The sequence below is a fragment of the Nanorana parkeri genome, unplaced genomic scaffold (genome assembly GCF_000935625.1).
Source record: "Nanorana parkeri isolate BGI_ZX_2015 unplaced genomic scaffold, ASM93562v1 scaffold209, whole genome shotgun sequence".
NCBI classification, from domain to species: Eukaryota; Metazoa; Chordata; class Amphibia; order Anura; family Dicroglossidae; genus Nanorana; species Nanorana parkeri.
The window spans coordinates 1,511,585-1,530,683 of record NW_017306477.1 but is presented as its reverse complement, the minus strand read 5'-3'; the positions used below and the strand labels follow the sequence as shown (position 1 = coordinate 1,530,683).

Genomic DNA, 19,099 nt, shown 5'->3' with positions numbered 1-19,099 from the left:
AATTCCAAACAGACCCTTAAGGTCTGGTAGTAATTTTAGGGGGGACCCCATGCCAAATAACAAAACAGATGTGGGGTCCCTCACCAGGCCCTTGATCTGGCAGAGCAGGAAAGGGAGCGAAACGATTGTGCACCCTCCCCCCTCTTGAACCATACAACATGGGGAGGGGGACCCTACGCTTTTTGTTTTGTTTTATGTTGACGTTGGGGTCCCCCCTAAAATTCACACACGTTCCAATTTGTTATGTTGCCATTCGGAAATTCGGACGAACTTAAACTTACATGTCTAAAGTAAATAGCTGTTTATGGGCCCATGTACAGTGTCTGCAACCCCCCTCTGTCAGTCCCTGCACTTGCTTTCAATAGCCCAAAAGATAAAATTCAAAATATTACAAAGCCATCCACAACTCTGCCCCCGGCTATATCTCCAACCTTGTCTCAAAGTATCACCCTAACCGTCCCCTCTGCTCTTCAAAAGATCTCATGTTTTCCAGCTCCCTCGTCAACTGCTCCCATCCTTGCCTCCAGGACTTCACTAGAGTCTCTCCCATCTTATGGAACTCTTTACCCAACCTGCCCGTCTGTCTCCCACCTTGACTGCCTTTAGGTGATCCCTTAAGACTCATCTCTTCAGGGAAGCCTATCCCACCTCAACCTGACCACTGAACTATCACTTTCTCAAACAACTCATCCCCTCACAGCTACCTCTTTGCCCCTCGCTTTAAGACTGTAAGCTCTAACGGGCAGGGCCCTCCTTACCATCTTGTCTTGAATTGTATTGTGATTGTAATGTCTTCCTTATATTGTAAAGCGCTGCGCAAACTGTTGGCGCTATATAAGTTCTGTATAATAATAATGTACACGGCCGTAAGGAATTTACTGACATCTACGCAGGATCTTGCTGACATATATAAAACACATCTATTGCTCAGTAAAGTGCTTCCGTCAACACGCTTTTAGTCGCATAAACGCAGAGATTCGCGCAATTCTTCTGCCATTCCTCAAATGTATGCACGTTTTAGATGTGTGCATGCGTAAATGACTGGCCATGGAGGCAGATGTTTCTATTTTACGGATTTTGACGCAGTTTTTACTGATGTAAACCTAGCTGTGTGCACGGCTCATAGCGTACCATACTGTTGCGTTCCGATTTGTGATATGATTTCCTCATCTGAACACAGCGCTTTTTGCACATAGCTACCTGCCGACCCCAACCTGCAGATCCATACTGGTCAGACTGCCTGCACTTGAACGTTCACTGTCTGCATCCAAGTGTGGGCACCTGGACCTGGACGGATGTGCCAGTTCGGGTCAGAGTGTAGCCGCGTGCAGCTGCGGCCTCCCATAGGGAGGTACAGTCGGCTGCATGCAATTACACACGGCACCTGTCCCTCCGGGGATCAGTTCTCTGCACGGGTGTGCACGCCGTATGGATATGCACGTCCATGTGAATGAACCCTGAAAGAAAAATACTGATTCGCCATCCTGTGACGTTTGAAATCTGATGACGTGCCAAGCGTCGTGATTAACCCATTGGTAGACGTTTCGAGGATTTCAGAGCGTTGCCAGAAAAGCTGGCCACCTCAGTGCAGCCTGGGGAATGTGAGATGTGCGAGCTGTGTGTGTGTGTGTGTGAGAGAGTGTGTGTGAGTGTGTGACCGGGGTGGAGTCACAAGGCTGCCTTTGCACCATTGATTCAAGTCAGCTTTCAGGGGCCGTGTTTCTCTCCTCGGCTCAAGTTAGGGAGAGAGTGAGAGACAAAACCCTACAAGCAATAAAGGGAAAAAGAGTTCCTGAATCTCAGTCATAAGAGGAGAATCCTTCCCCCCCTCCTCCTCCCTCTGTTCCTTCTCCTTCCCCCTTCTTGGCGGCAGCTTCTGATGTGAGCCCATTTTTTCCAAATTTGGGATTTGTTGTTTAGAGGGGGGGGGTGGGGGGGGGGATAAGAAATCACTGCCGGGATCCGGACAGAATCTGGAATAGCCGACGGTCCCCAAAATGTCTGATCCGACGGTCAACGCGCACCTGGAAGGTATCATTTCCGACTTTGAAGGTTCGTAAAAATGAAATTGTTCTTTTTGTTTTGTTTTTTACTGATGTGTCTGTTCTGTCATAGACGGTTTATGGTTAGGAGGCTGTGTGTGTGCTGTGCTTGAGTTGGGATGGGAGAGACCCAGTAAACTCTTTAATATGAGGATGATGGTGATAATCAGAAGCAGCTTATATGAGAACATAGGTAGGTCAGTAGATATTTGCAGCAGTATGGGCAGGACATCTCTGACCAGACACAGGTAATGAGGGAGATAGGGGGGTGGTAGAGCCGAACAGGCTGAAAATTACTCAGAAAGAGCAGAAAAAAGAATTGGTGACTCATAGCGAGGGGGAGGAAGAATGAAACATAAAATAAGAGACTTGCTACATTTGTATCAAGGCTTGATGGACGGAAAGCTACAAAACAGATATTTAAGAATCCAAAAAGTGTTTACTGTAAATGTGTAGAAGATGACAACAGCGTCTGGTCATCAGAAGAGAGAATTTGTAGCTGAATGAAGCCGGGACTCCTGCCTGGATGATGCTCTCGTTATAGAAGTCAAACCTCCACCAGAAAACGCAGAATGAATGAATGTAGATTGTAAGCTCTTAGAGCCCTTTCATACGGGCTTTGCCATCAGGTCCACCTGTCATTTTTTTAGGAGGACCTAATCAGAAGCCCGGTGATAGTCTATGGGCAGCCAGATTTAAACTTATAGGCACCTGTTTACATCCGTTTACCCCCGGCTCTCCCCAGGTCCAGAAGAAGTAACAGATCAGAGTTCCGTTTCGCCGGACCTGATCGTGCCTGATCGGGGGTAATCTGAACGGACACAAGTCATGTTACATCCAATTCCCCATAGGTCCGGATAATTTCAGTTTTTTTCTCTATTGCAAGATGGAAGAAAAAACTGGACGGACACGGATGTTACAATGGTGACGGGGGATCTGTGCACGGATCCGCTCCTGATCGGACTGTGTGAAAGGGGCCTTATGAGTAGGACCTTCTTAGCTCTCCTGTATTGAACTGTACTGGCTCCCCTTTATTCTGTAAAGTGCTGGGCCAACTGTTGGCACCATAGAAATCCTATATAATAATAATAATAATAGTAATAAATGTTTGGAGCCTATTTGCACTTTGATGCAGCAAAACATGTGCATCGTGCAACACAAAAATGTATTTCAAAGTCAAATCTCATTCTTTCCTAACGTTCTGGCTCACATCTATGTTCTGCAGGTAATGGCAAACTATATGGGCCTATTCACACCTATACACAACGCATGTGCATGAAACAGTGTATATCCAGCCTGATCTATGTGCGTAGAGGTTTTGTAGCGTTAGGCAGGTGTGTTGTCATGTGTCAACGTGCATTTATATTTTAAAGCGCTGCACAAACTGTTGGCGCTATATAAATCCTGTATAATAATAATAATTTGTGCATTGACTAACTAGATGACGAGGCATATGGCTGCCCTATTTGCTCTCACGCTGACGCATGTTGTCAATGTTTTCATGGATTTAGAATGTGGAGTGGATAGGGTTAATAGGCATTGACCAAGGCTCGTCAATAGCTGTTGCCAGCGCATCAAAATGCATGTTTGATGTGTTGCTATAAACTATGTAATACTTTTCACAACACACTGTATTGCAGCACTGAGATGAGAACAGACCCAATTTTTATTATGGAGAGGTTGCACACATGCGTTTTAGCTTGTTGCAACGCATGTGTTAAAACGTAACAGTGTTAATGGGAACTCAAAACGCACAGCTCACCCCTATTATGCATCCTTATAATCCGCATTCAGTGCACAGATGACTCTCTTCTGGAGTGATAGGCTCAAAAACTGTAGAACCAGCACACAATAATCTTCCAAAGAAATTCAAACTTTATTCCATCTGCATCTATACAAAGAACAACCGCTGACGCGTTTCTGACTTACTCGGTCTTAGTCATAGCTGGTTGTGATCTAATACCATAGTCATAGCTGGTTGTTAGATCACAACCAGCTATGACTAAGGCCGAGTAAGGCTGAAACGCATCAGAAGTTCTTTGTATAGATGCAAGTGGAATAAAGTTTGCGTTTCTTTGGAAGATCATCGTGTGCTGGTTCTACAGTTTTTGCCACAGTGTTAATGGGCCCTGAATCTAATTGGTTACAGGACAATATTGATGGGCTTTACTATATATATGTTGGTAAATTAGGCTTACTCTGTCTGTTAAAATAATTATTTAGCAAGTACAGGAGCAGAGATGAGACATGAAGGTGTATTGACATTTAGACCGATTTCAGAAAGGGTGATTCTGCTGCTAGAGACAAATTGCCAGTAGCACGGTCTCTAAAGAGTCTACCTGTCTGTCCCTATGGGACCACTTCCTCTGTAGACACATTGTACAAATGATCAACTGCTGGTAAAAATCTTTTCACACCAATGATTTCCACTCCTGCCTGACAAATAGGATGTTGTGCAGGGGCTATGAGTATAGGGTCTATCAGTGTCAAATTATCCATTGTTTAGGCCCTGATGAAGAGGGAGTCCTAACCCCTGAAACATGCCAGATAGAAAGTAATTGAGCTGCAAGTTTGAAAATGACTTGCTAAAGTATTGCAGACTTGCCAAGCTTCACAATTTTGTTGCACAATTACAGCAAGTCGGCATTGCAAGTCTCCAGACCAGCGAGCTTGCAGAGCTCTTGCTAAGGCTGGGCACACACCTTACAACCATCGCAAGACTTTTGTCTTGCGATGGTTGTAAGGTACTTAAAAAAACATACGATCTGCCTATCTTGCATAGGCAGATCGTACTTGCGATGATCGTAAGCCACGCCCCCTGAGGGGCGGGCCTCCGATGACCGCAATGCCGAACCGGGAGAGTGCGCTTGCACACACCGGCCCGTCCGGCTTTTATCTCACGAACATGCTACACACCCGCCGAACATCGTACGATGCTCGGCGGGTTTTGAAACATGTTCCTAAGATAAAAGTCGTGCGACCTTACAGTAGTAGAGGTCGCACGGCTTCCACACACCTTACGATAATCGTACGATCGCGGGATTTCCTGTGATTATCATACGATTATCGTAAGGTGTGTGGGGACCTTAAGACCTGCAGGACTTTTGCTGTAGACTTGCTAAGCAAATTTGCTACAAGTTCAAAAAGTGTCAACAAGTGCTCTGCAAGTCTACAACTTGCCAGGAATGTGTGCAGCAAGTTAACAAGAATTACAATGTAACCCTGCCACAAGTTTGTGGCAAGTTATCTTTGCTATCTGGGATGTTGGCTGTGCATATTTGTGAAGCCAATAACGTTGTTTTTTTTTTGACTCTTGAGAAGATTACCTGGCGCTCTTTTTTAGTCTTCATTCACATGGATTTCTCATTCTGTGTGGCCCCTCCCTCTGGAGGGTCCCCTGTTCTGTGAACCGAGCCAAAAGGCCCAAATATTGCTCCTATTAGACTTAGAGAGTTCATGGTCCCGACTCCCGCACCTCATCCCTACTCACCTTTGGATGCAACAAGAATTCGCTCTGTCGCTGGCCCGAATGCTGCTGAATCTTGCTAGCAATGGGAGCGATATCTCGCTGCCTCACTACAGAGGGAGCAATTCCATAGGGACACACTGCAGCCTCTTAACGATCCTGTCGCTGGTAATTTTGACAATCTGCAATGGTAGGATCACTAGCTGCAGAGTTGCCCGTCTGACATCCCCTATCTGTGCTAACAGTGGGGGGTGTGGCACTGTCAGAACTGACTGGCTGCTGTCACTGTTCAGTAAATAATTTTAGAACCTGCTCCTTTGACTACTGTCGAATGAAAGGGTCCCAATTGGGCCATACACTGCTTGGATTTCCGCTGAGCCAGCGGTCTTGGGTGAAGTTCAACCAGTGTATGGCCAGCTTAAAAAGTGAGGAATCTCATATCATCAAATCATAAACGATCCTCTGACACATATTCCAGAGGTGATTCCTCCGTTACATTCTACGACAACCTGGCATTTCCAGCGCATTTTAGCCAATAGAATCAGCTCAATTCACAAAGGAAATGGATCAGGTTTAAGGATCCTTATTTTCAAGAAAGTGACAGTTATTTCCTGCCGAGTCCAATGAGATTGGAAAATGACAGTCACATGGTTAAGAGAAAAGATCCTTATCCTTGTATCCTTTGTGAATTGAGCCTAATGAGACCTGAAGACATTAGAAGCCTGATATAGTTCCAACAATACGTCAGACCCTTGTGATGATCTTGTGTCCCTTGTTGAGTCCCCCAGATTGAACCGTCTCTGGTTAATGGTACCGAAGACTGAGGAGTGCATTTGCTTTTGAGCAAATGTGATATCTTTATTTCCCCTTGGGTTCCCTTCAGCGGAATATTTCACTGGTCCTTTGTAGTAGTCAAGTGGTGTTTTGTCATATCTCATCCCAGCTGAGAGCTAGTCTGAACCTCTCATGTTTCCCTCTGTCTGTTGCGCGGTGTCAGCAGCTGAGCATGTGGTTTTCAAGATGTGACAAGTCTGAAAAATGGCCGTAACATCAGTTTTCCCTTCTCCTTATTTACCATTACCAAAAAAACTAGAGATCCCTGTTCATTTGCATGACCATGGCAAATTGCAGAACCCAGATTAACCAAATTTCAGTCTGCAGCAGGCAAATAGAGGAAAGATGAGTTCTGATTGGTTGTTATGGATAAATGCGCTTGGTACCCAATCATTGCACTTTGCAAGCAATGGAACTATGGGAGGGTGGCTGTGGTGAATGCCAAAGCTTGTGATAAGCAGGAGTTTTATTGCATAGCAAGAAAAACAAAAAGGAAAAAATACAATTTTTGTCTGAAGAAGGGACCGGCACAGTTCCGAAATGTCATTATACAATGTGACACCCCACTTTTCAATAAAGGAGCACTGACACATAATCACGCGGGAGTGTGAGTGACCTTATTCGAGTAGCCTTGGATCAGCAGTGGCACCTGCAGTCACCTCAGCACCCACCCGAAACCCTTGGATTATTTCTTGTTTTACCCAATGGAAGGCAGAGTCATCTATGACATCCTTTGTCGTCCTTGCCCTTGTATCCGCTGTTTTTTCTGTGGGGTCTCCTCCTGTTGGAGCTCCCAAACCTCACGCCCAATTTCCTCCCAGGCCCACTGTCGCTTGCCACAGTTCTTGTAATGGGCATCACTGGGGTCACATAGGTTCTTGTCGGCCCTCACCAGGCAGATGAAAGTCTCCACATTCAGCAGGGGCGTCCCGAGGCTGGGTGTCAACCGGACCTGAGACCGGGTGACACCCCACCGTGACGTCATCGCGCATGCGCAGTCATCTTATTGATGCCTGCCGGCGGCCATCTTAGTGATGGGCGCCGGCAGAGAGAGTAGGGGACGTTCACCCGGCGGGATGAGGTATGTCGCCGGGTCCCCTACTCCATGACCGAGTGCCCGACTTTTCATAGGGGGTGACACCAAAATGACTATCAGTCATTTTGGTGTCACCCCTCCAATGGTGGCACCCGGGTGCGGGCCGCACCCCCCTTGTGACGCCACTGACATCAAGCATGATTTCAGACAAGACCTTCTCTTTGCTGACCATAACTACACGTCATTGGAATCTATGTTATTATGACAAGTTCCCTTTATAATGATGTAAATCCAAATAAGAATTTCTAATGGGTCACTCACCAAAATTGCCAGGATGTGTTGACATTTGTTTCTCCCAACCACTTACCATTGCTCATAAAATACATGTTGATTCTGCCCAGTGGCGTCACAAGGGGTGTCTCAGCGGGGTGACACTCGGTTACCGCTCCGGGTGTCACCCAGCCTCGGGACGCCCCTGATTCCGCCACTTTTATCATCTTCCAGATTTGAAGTGACAACACTATTCATAGGCAGCTCTTGCTGTAGAAGCAATGTCACTCCAGCCTCCCTGCTCCTATGTCCAGTCTAATGCACACCTCGCGTGTCCCGTACTTAACACACATCACAGGCATTCACGTCTGCTGGTGTGGTCATATGGGATTGATTGACAGGTGCTCTTGCTGGGGCGGGATTGACTGACGAGTTCTTGCAGTAGCAGTAACATCTACTAAATAGATTTTTTACTTGCTGGGTTTAATGGGCCCTATATGGAGAAAAGAGGAAGGTTTACGTATACTTTAAAGTTGAACTCCGGGGAAAGCAAATATTGTTTGAATACAAGGATCATGTGTATTCTTACTGGAATCTCGGTGTGCTTTGCGTATTTCTTCCAGATCTGTGCAGTAATCCAGTGTGAAACTCTTCCTCTGTGCAGGAGCTTCCTGTAATGCAGACCATTTATTTCAAACAAATTAGTTTGCGCTAGGAGTCAATATTAGGCACCAGCTGCAACAATGTATGTTGAACACTGAGAAGAAGGGCTAATATGTTGCGCTTGGTTTAGTTAATCTATTTGGTTTTTGCATACTCTCCTTTTTTTCTGTAATGCAGACCAGTCACTGCTGCTCTCTCCTTGTGCTTGGTGACAGGTCTTGTCTCTGCTCCCTCCTGTAATGCAGACCAGTCACTGCTGCTCTCTCTCCTTGTGCTGGGTCTTGTATCCGCCCCCTCCTGTAGTTTTCTCCAGGCAGCCTGTAGTGGGTGGGGCCTGCTGGGTCCCTCCCACAGCTCTGCTCTCTGCACAGGCTATTTGCAGCCCAGTGATGATGTCTCCGCTACTTTCATTTGGGTTTGCAAAGGCATTTGGTACACACAAGAATGTATTTCAATGTGCCCAGGCTGAATGTGCCCAGGCCGAATGTATTTCAATGTGCCTGGAGTTCAGCTTTAAGACCTGGGTAATTGGTTACCAACTTATCAAATATGTTATTTCATTAAACTGTTTTGAGTAACGGCTGATGCAAAAAGCAAATGCAGACGGCAAATAGTTTCCAATTTGCCAAAAGCGGGTGGTGTGTTTTGGAAAAGCGATTGTATTTATTATCCCTGCACCCAGAATCAAAAATGTTAAGATTCACCAGTGCTCTCTGTAGCGCCATGTACTGGCTGCGGCCTGGGTCAAAAACCCTTGTTGCCCTTTGCACAGCCATACTGAATAGGCCTTTGTTAGCAGCTGGATAGTGCGTCCTTAGTGACTGTCAAAAGGACTAACATTCTTTCGCTGTACAAAATGTAGATTTCTGACTCCTTGAAGATAAAGCTTTTGACTTTTATGGGCTGGATCTGTCCTTCCTAAAGTCAGCAGAAGACAATTTAGCAATATTATATGATATTGGATCAGTTTGTGGACTGTGGTCACCTTACAGAACTACTTTTCATAGATATCTGTACATCAGACCAAAAAGAGGGTCCACTGAGGAGGAAAGAAGGACAGAGGGATTTGGTTTCAAATGAAGGACAGCTGGGATGTATGAATGCTAAGTCATGTATAAGTTGGACCCCTTTCAGATGGGCAGTTCTATCAGGTCCGCCCGTCAGTTCTTCAAGCTGACCCGATCAGATGCCCAATGTAAGTCTATGGGTAGCTGGATCTAAATGGACGGTTGTCCGTTTACATCCGGATGCCTCCAGCTCTGGCCAGATCCAGAAAAACAAAGGAAACAGTGTTCGGCGGACCTGATCGTGCTGGATCTTCGGTAAGCTGATGTAAACAGACACATGTCCACTTACATCCGATTCCCTATAGACTGACTTGGGATCCAGCCATTTAAGTTTTTTCCAGACGGATGAACACGGATGTTACAAAGGTAACATCCGATCCGTACTGCTCCAATCAAGAGGGGATCTGTGCATGGATCTCCTTCTGATCAGATAGTGTGAAAGGGGCCTTACAAAGATCACAGTACTCCCCTTGACAATGCCACCATCTGCTTTTCTCTCCAGAAGGCACTATCTTTGTTCATGCATCATCCAGAATCAGCATCTGCCTCGTGAAATGAGAGCATGGCTCAGGGATAACTCAATCATGTAAATTCTGTATATGTCTTGGCTGCGTTCACAAATGTCTGATACATATTGGCCCCATGCTGCGATTCCTGCAAGTTCTTTTCTGTGTTTCATGTAAACAAAACACCTTGGCCTGTGGTCACATGATCTCTGCTATAGGGGGATCAACCAATCTGAATTCAGAGGCTTTTCTTTAGCAGAGATCATGTGACCGCATGCCAGGACTTTTGCAGCATTATTTTCCATAGGAAAAGTTGATATTTCACTTCTGTTAAACTGTATCTATCATCCCAAGCAAGACTGTTAACATCTGATTCATTCACACCAGGGGCTGCATACTACCATGACCACTGGTGTGTACGGAGCCGATGAGTTGTAAATTATGTATGTTTACAGTAAACATGTTGTTTACTTTTTTTTCAACTTTATTTAAATGCCACAAAATGAAATTTAATGTATGCTTATTTACTGCAGCACGTTGCTATATAGTCTAGTGCGTCACAGCACACTGCAGTGAAAAAAAAATACTGCAAGCTCTCTTTTTTTTCAGCGCCCACCACTGCAGTGGTGTGAAGTGAACAAATAGTTGTTAAATAGAAAATCACCAGCACTCACAGGAATAAAAACATGAACTCTTGTTACTTTTATTGGAATCGCATCACATGCACCATCTAGTGCACACCATAAGCAGTGCGTTCCAGGCGGATTCTGGCCGGAACGCATTGCGGCCAGCTCACTTTTTTGCCGGGCTCGAGGGAGCGTGGCGGGCCATTGAAGTGAATGGCACCGTAGCCACACCCTCCGGCTGCAATGCGGTCGCCCACACGGGATCGCAAGGCATAATGTGCCTGCAGTGCGATCAAAATAGTGCTTGCAGCATTTTGATCACACTGGACCGCACTGCAGGCACAATGTGCCTTGCAATCCCGTGCGGGCAATCGGATTGCGGCCAGAGGGCGTGGCTACGGTGCCATTCACTTCAATAGCCAGCCACGCCCCCTATAGTCTGCCAAAAAAGTGAGCCGGCCGCAATGCGAGGCAGTGCGTTCCGCCCGGAATCGGACCGGAACCCACTGCTTATGGTGTGAACTAACCCTGAAGGTCCAGTTTAAGGCCTCGTTCACACCAGGGAGTCACAGTTATGCATGTTCCCGCATGTTTTTAATACTTTGTTACCTGCATTTGGCTCATGCCCCCATTGATCCCCATTGGGTCCCTGAAAGCCTGCCAAACGCGGAAAAGTACATGTTGAAAATTTGGCAACACGCATATCGTGCACGTACGTCGAAGCAAGCACTTTTGTGCACATTGGACCCGTATTCACAATACGCCCTGGTGTGAACGGGGCCTAAGTGAGGCAGTTACATGTTAGGAAATGCTGGATTAACTATGAGGAAAACTAAGGGAAGTTTAAAAGTGAAGTGGAGCTTTACATCTGTTTAAATGTACCTCTAGGTAAAGAAAAAAAGTTTAAAAAAACACACACACAAAGAACATAAAAGAGACGATTTTAACTTGATCTTTAGCAAGTCAATCCCTTAGTGAATAGAGTTATGGAAGGAAGGAAACAGAAGAAGAACTGGTGATAACACGTTTTACAAGCTGCAAGCGGGATGGAAAATGGAAAACGAAAATTTCTGTAGATAAAAACCATCTAAAGATGAATGATTTGTAAAAAGCAATCCCTACCAAGGCCATATAAATAATTTTGGAAACAGTGAATTCTCAGGCAGTGTAATGAGCCCTTTGCTTAAGTGTTCTGAAAAGACAGATCATGGTTACCTTGTCTGGGGTATTTAAGGACAAGAAAATATGGAGCAGAGGAATAAATTACAGGATATCTGCGAGCAAGTGATAATTAAATTGTCAAGGGCCTTCTTTTTTTTTATTCGGTTAAAGTGGAGTGCAGGCCAAAATACATATTTAGATTTTGATAGAGCGAGGAAGGGTTACAACCTCTATGATGTCTTAATTGTGGTTCATGCACTTGTTGCCCCTCATTGCCTGCTCAGGAGAGACAACACAAAGCACAAAGTAAGAGGAACTAGTGTCCCCGTTGTAGACATGTGCACTGCCAAAAAATTTGTTTCGTTTCATTTTAAATTCGGATTTGTGTTATTTCGTTTTTCAGGATTCGGGTGTGAAAGTCAATTCGGAATTCGGATTCGGACGAAATTCGGTAGCGTTAGTACGAGCGTTCGTTTCGTTTTCTGTTCTTATTCGTTTCGTATTCGCTTCGTTCGTTTGCAGCAAAAGTGACATTTGAGGGGGAAAAAAAATTTTTCTCCTTCTCTAATGTCACTTTGCTCCAACGAACGAAACGAATAAGAAACGAATAAGAAACGAATAAGAACAGAAAACGAAACGAACGTTCGTACGAAGGCTACCGAATTTCGGAAATGGAAATTCGGATTCGTTTGCATTCGTTATGTCTGTAATTCGGAATTCGGATACATCCGAATGTCCGAAAATTCGTCCGAATTTCGATTCGGAACGAAACGAATCGCACATGTCTACCCCGTTGGGATATTTTCCCTCACCTCCTGTTTCAGTAACAACTTCTATCTTAAAGATTGTGGTCACCAGGCCAGAAAGTGAAGTAAGAGAACTTCCCGAAGGGAACAAAAAAAAACAATAAAAATCCTACAGTGGTTGTAATTTTTTCCTCTTTTATCCAAAACTAGAACACACATTTTGGCTGGTATTCTTTTTTTTAGAGTTTATATCTTAACCATCATTTCTTGCATTAGAAGTATTTTTCTTTCCAGTAATGGAAACACTGATACTTGCTGCAGAGTTCAGACCTTTTGAGCAGTTACCTGGAGGAGTCCCACCAACCTACCCTTCATATAAGTGATGGCGGGATCTTCAATATAACTGCATCGATAGCAGGAGCGTCTCTACAACAAATTGTGCCCCTGGTGTCCCACCCAGCTCCGGGCAACCAGTGACATTACTGGTTGCCAGGAGCTGGGTGGGACACAGGCCAGAGCATGTCAGGTTGCTAAGAGCCGTGTAAGGGCCATACAGATCTCCCCGCCCAGCTCTTAGCAACCTGGGTCACTCTGGCCGGCATCCCACCCGCATACATCTCCCCTCTCACTCTGGTTGGTTACAGCTGGGCGGAGAGATGTGTATGGCCCTTACACATCTTCCCACACAGCTCTTAGCAATGTGGGATGCTTTGGCCAGTGTCCCACCCAACTCCGGGAAACCAGTGACGCCACTGGTTGCCAGGAGCAGGGTGGGACCCCAGCCAGACCGTCCCTGGTTGCTAAAAGCCAGATGGGAAGATGTGTATGGGAGAGAAAAAAGTCAGTTGGCACCCAACCCTTTAAGTTGCGCCTAGGGCATGTGCCATATGTGCCATACCCTGGAAATATCACTGTTTGATAGGTACTCAAATATATAGGCATTATTGAGCTATGATTTGCTATTTGAGATAATAAAAATTGCTGCTGCTCATAAAAACCTAACTATTGGGGGCCCAACAAAAGGGGTCTGTGTCCAATGCAGGCATATCAATATAAAAAAAACAAGAAGCCAAATTCTGGAAAGGAGAGCATTATATCTATTGAGGGTTGCACCTACGGAATTCAAAAAGTGCCAACTCAGATCACTGATGTAAAGTGGAATTAAAGGGAAACAGTTAAATACTCTATGGAAATACAACAGTTTTATCTAACAGGCCTGCTGTCATCCTTGAGGAGTATGGCAGATCACACTCATACAGCAGCAGGTATGCACAGAATAATTGGCCATACTCCATTTTTTACAGTTACTTGTTCCACTTGCAGATTGTCCATCAAAGGCCTTGCTGGCTGGTGGTTGTGGCTGTTTGCTTTTTCTTGGCGTGACCTTTGCTGGCGACCTGGATTGTCCTAACCTCACATGAAAGTTGCCCTCCATGACTTGGCTGTGATTTCTGATTACTTGTTTGCTCTCCATTCTGGTTCCCACTGCCAAAGTCCCGGCAGTTCTGACAACTTTCTGTTGCATCATTTGGCAACATCTATTCCTTGCTAGTTTTTAACCCTGCTAGTTGAATGCTTACTCTCTGCTAAATCTCTGGTTAATTCCCAGTCTCATCTAGTCTGAGGGTTTTTGGGCCACCCACTAGCTACAGGTTGCCCCTGTGGGTATATGGCAAACCTTTCTCTGTAATCTTCTGCATGAGCCTCAGGGGACACCAAAAGCTGGACATCCACTGCTCAGCAGAAGGACAATTCGAGCTATGGGTGGCCCTGTTGGCAGCACTTAGTTCAACAAAAGTTGTTTTTTCAATTGTTGAAGGGGAAACAACTGAAGACAAAACATTTTCATAGGATATGTAATAATAACATATAGTTTTCTGTCCTGTAGTGCTGCAGCTCTACTTTAAACTAACGGGATGATTCAGTATTTCCTTCCCATTCGGCATAAAAACAAATCACACAGTCCTTAGTAACAGGACAGCTGGTAAGAAAAAGGTTGCCCAGTTTGTAGAGAGAACAGACATCGTTTAGGAGATCTACTTCCTCCTCTCTCATTGTGAAATTATGTTATATCCGAGTGACATAAACAGTATAGGATTTATACATTTCCACTTCAGGAACGTAGATGCCAACTGTCCTGGATTTGCTGGGACAGTCCGGAATCTAGGACCTCAGTCCCGGTGATACTGCTTCTAGGGTGGTGTCCGGGGATAACAGTGTCACCTTAATTTGCGTTACTGTGCTCAATAAGGCATTCATCACTGTGATTGGAGGGTGTGAGTGGTTGGTCCCCCCATAATTATAGGCAGAGCAGACTGGGCAGGCCTAGGCGGGGTAACTGTGGACTGGGGACCAGGACTGAAATGTTCATGACTGTTTTCTGTAAGTATGCAGGAGTGTTCCTGATTTTGGTGGAACGGGTAGGGCTTGCCCCACCCTCCAAAATCAGGACAACTTCTGCATACTTACAGAAAACAGTCAGGTTAAAGGAGAACTACGGTATGAGGTGAGTGAAAATCAATCATTCTCATAGTTCGAGCCGACGTGTGACAATTAAACTGTCACAAGTCGGCTCACTAGATCAGGAAGTGAGAGAACGCATATCGACGCTCGCTCACTTCTCGATCATCTCCCTGCAGAGAGTGGTGACTATCAGTCACGGCTCCCTGCAGGGATTCCCCCCCTCCCCACTCTGATCCTTCAGTGCTGAGTAGAGGAACGGACGGGGGAGGGGGCGGGTACAGCGGGCTCTGCCTCTAGATAGGCAGAGCCCCCTGTCATTCACACAGCTGGGTGGACCAGGACAGTAATGTCGGGTTCCGTCCCGGCTGCAGCGGTCTCAGTATACCGCAAGCTATAGCTTATGGTCCATTGAATATACCCTTGAAAGTATTTTGCTATGCTTGTTTGTTAAGTTCAAAAAATACCTGTTGATCTTGCCAGAACCAGAAAGCTTGTGAGCTGATAACTTCCTCATAAATATGCATATGACATATTGTTTTTTTAAATAGGGAAGCAGGTTGTTTACCACGACAGTAGAAGTGAATTTTTTTCTGAAGATACGGGGAAACAACGCGATTTAACATCCTTTGAACGTGGGATGATTGTTGGCGCGAGCCATGGAGCGAGTATCACGAGTCATGAGGCGGCCCAACCAAGTCATCTCATGGAGTTATCTCGTGGCCCAACGAAGTACTGATTGGGTGGTCATAATAATCTGGCCACTCAGTGTATATATATATACTTTATATACACAGGTTGCAGATACAGTAATGAATATGGCCCCTTTGGTTTATATTTTGTTTCAGCTATGTGAGGCAGCAAGGGTTAAAAAAAACCCGTGCTGGCAACACTAGGAGAGTCGGACCCCAGCTCGCACACTCTTATGATCTGACACATCCCACTAAATATCCCCCTAGACCCCCTGAGCAGCATTGTTGATTAGAGCAGGGTTCAGGAGAGTTGTCAGAGAGCCGGTCCATTGCTTGTGTGTGTACGAGCAGCGGTCCGGCTCTCCTAGTGCAGCTAGTACAGCGTATTGAACTATTGCTGCTATAAGCACTTTGCTCATAGGAAAGGAATAAAGAGAAATATACATTACTATATACTGTACAGCCAGACTGTATTTCTGTAATAAATTAATATGTTGCTTGTTAATTGTGCTTTAAACAGGAAGTGAACTGTGTGTTTGCAGATTTATCCCTCACAATCATGGAAAACATCCAAGTCACAAACCATATGAATGTGAAGCCTATTCATAGCGTTGATCATAGCGTTCACCATAGCATTGCATTAATCGCATAGTACCGTGTGTTTAATGCACACTTTTGCACAGCGCACCTAGCGTGTGTTCCCATGCGCTAGGTGTGTTGCGTTGCCATTTATTTGAACCCCAATGCCCCTCGAGGTGGATGCATATTGCAGGACAGCGTGCCGTACCATGAAAAAAGAATTGCATGCACTCGCTCGGAGGTGCATTGGGGTGCCATTTAAATGGATGGCAATGCAATGCACCTAACGCATGGTAACACATGCTAGGTTCTCTGTGCGATAGCATGTGTTAAATGCACAATGGTGTCAATGGGCCCGTAGTGATAATGGCTGCTGCAGTAACTAGGCAAATGGTGCTGTCCAGCCACATCAGAGCAGAATATATATTACCGGATTGCCGGAACACCTTCATCCTTCACCATTCAATGTATGTTTCATAGCAAAATCGGGGGCCATAATGGAGCACGTTTTGAGATCATACAGGGCCCCTTCCTCATGCCATGTGGGGCACCACACATCTTCCTGCAATCACAATACATATTTTCAGCCCCTGAAACATTCCTATATGTGGTGTATGAGTGTGAATATGTATTAACAAGTGAATATCTGAATGTTATTCACAGATCCCTATTATAGGCTCTCTTGTGTTGTAGGTAAAAGGTCTGGGAGAATGATACATGGAAGCATTATGGGTTTGATGGAAGCATTATGGGTTTGAGATACAAGTAAAGGAAATGAGCAAGAACATATTTTCTGATTGTTTTGGCAGGCCTATCAAATATGGGACTTTGTCCCTTTGTCAAACCACAGAAAGCTCTATGGAACAGGAAAGGGCAAACGTTGTATGATTGTATGAAGTTCTTGAAACTAGATTCTTGACATTTGCAATATCTGACAGGAAAAGAGAAATTCAGCTTTCGTATTCCGGGATAAAGTTCATTTGTTTTGTTGACCACTTACAGTATAGGTAGTTATAAAGCCCCAGGCACACAAAGTTAATTTCAATATATTTATCAGTAGCCACAAGGGAAATCGATTCACTTTGCAAACCCCGATATAACCTTGTAAATGTAGCAATGACATCATCACTGTGCTGCACACAACTTGTGCAGCACAGTGATGATGGGAGGGACCCAGCAGACCCCACCCACTACACACTGCCTATAGAAAACTAGAGGAGGGGCGGTTACAAGACCAATCACCTTGCACAAGGAGAGAGAGCAGCAGTGACTGGTCTATAATACAGGAAGCTCCTGCACAGAGGCAAAGTGTCACAGTGGATTATTGCACAGAACTGGAGGAAATACACAAAGCACACCAAGACTCTCAGGTTTTTATTGCTGTCTTTGTCTCTAATGGGAAATTTCACCTCACCTTCATAAGAGATGGAAGTTGGTGGTCAATTTAGCCCCATTAGGTTACCGCTATGACATCCATGTCTGTCCACTTCTTTCCTCTATCACGCGATGGAGAAAAAAACTGAAATTACGGGACCCCATGTCGGTGTATGGGGTAACGGATGTAAACGGATATGCCCGTCTGGCATGATCAGGTCCGGCAAAACGGAACATTGTTCCATTTTTATTTCCGGACCTGGCCCGATTCAGGGGCAAATGCTTGTAAACAGACACCGTTCCATTTAGATTCTGAGGCCCATAGACTTACATTGGGCATTCAAAGGGGTCCGCATGAAAAATTGACAAGGGGACCTGATCAGACCGCCCGTCTAAAAGGGACCTCAGGCTTTAATTTCCATTTAGTCCTACTTCTAACGGTTCAACGTTTTAAACTGCTCCATGAGTATTTTTTTGTTGTATAGAACTCTCATCATCCTCTATTAACCAACTGATAGTTCAATGCTGAGAGTGTGTACGCCTGTACTTTCTGTTGAAATCAGGGAGTAACTGAGAAGTGTGGCCGAGTCATATTGCATGCGCCATTTTTGGATGGACAGCTGTTTAGACACAAAGGGCAGATGGAGTGTGGACATGTTTCTGGGGGCAGAGTTGAGATTCTCTGGAAACATAATTGTACCCTCGGGTAATTGGAGTTTTAGTTGTCAGGACAAAGCAGCCAGATTGCAGAAGGGACACGAGGAAAAGAATTTGCATAAGTGTTTTATTTTATTGTCTTGTCCTTTTACTACGATTAAAGTGCACCTGTCATGAGAGAAGCATGTAGGCTGATAATGATGACCTCTGCGTTTGAGAGTGCTAACTGACTGCAATGCTGATGCTTTGGTTTCATTACTTGTGAGTCTCTGATCTGAAAGGAGTATTGCTATAACGAATTTTGACTTTCATTTGCTGCATGCTCGTTCTGGGTTTGTGACTCAGACATATTGAAGCCTGAGGCAGCCATAAAATTGGCATTTTCAAAAAGAGGCTAGCTCAGAAAATGTTTCTTATGGCATATGCTCTTTAACCACTTGCTGACCAAATGTTTACACCCCCTTCCTGGCCAGGCCACTTTTCAGGATTCAGCGCTGTGGTACTTTGAATGACATTTATTCCGTCATGCTACGCTGCACTGAAATTGATTTTATACCATTTTTTGGGGACAGATAGAGCTTTCTTTTGGTGGTATTTAATCACCACTTTTATTTTTTACTATATTAAGGAAAAATTACTGCATTTTTTTAAAAGTTTTTTTCCATTGTGTTAGGAAACAATGAATCTTACTAGAGGTGCACCGAAATGGAAATTTTAAAACCGAAACGAAACCGAAATAAAAAAAATTGTCAGGCCGAAATCGATACCGATACTGAAAATGTTTTTTATTTTAATTTTTTTAATTTTTTAAATATTTTATTTTTATTTATTTTTTATAAACTTTTACATTTTTTCATATTTATTTATTCATTTTTTATTAAATATTTTTATTTTTTACTTTACTTTTAGGGGCTTGGGGG

General features: G+C 44.7%; 1 protein-coding gene and 1 long non-coding RNA gene across 2 annotated transcripts in view; one reads left to right on the top strand and one right to left on the bottom strand.

Annotated features, from left to right (window-relative positions):
- The window catches only part of LOC108786409, a 21,125-nt gene extending 17,224 nt beyond the window's left edge, over positions 1-3,901 (bottom strand). The window contains exon 1 of the long non-coding RNA XR_001941201.1: positions 3,798-3,901. This is a non-coding gene — a long non-coding RNA (uncharacterized LOC108786409). The remainder of the gene's footprint in view (positions 1-3,797) is intronic.
- The window catches only part of SEPT9 (septin 9), a 234,837-nt gene that overhangs the window by 73,864 nt on the left and 141,874 nt on the right, over positions 1-19,099 (top strand). The gene's annotated exons all lie outside the window — the stretch shown is intronic.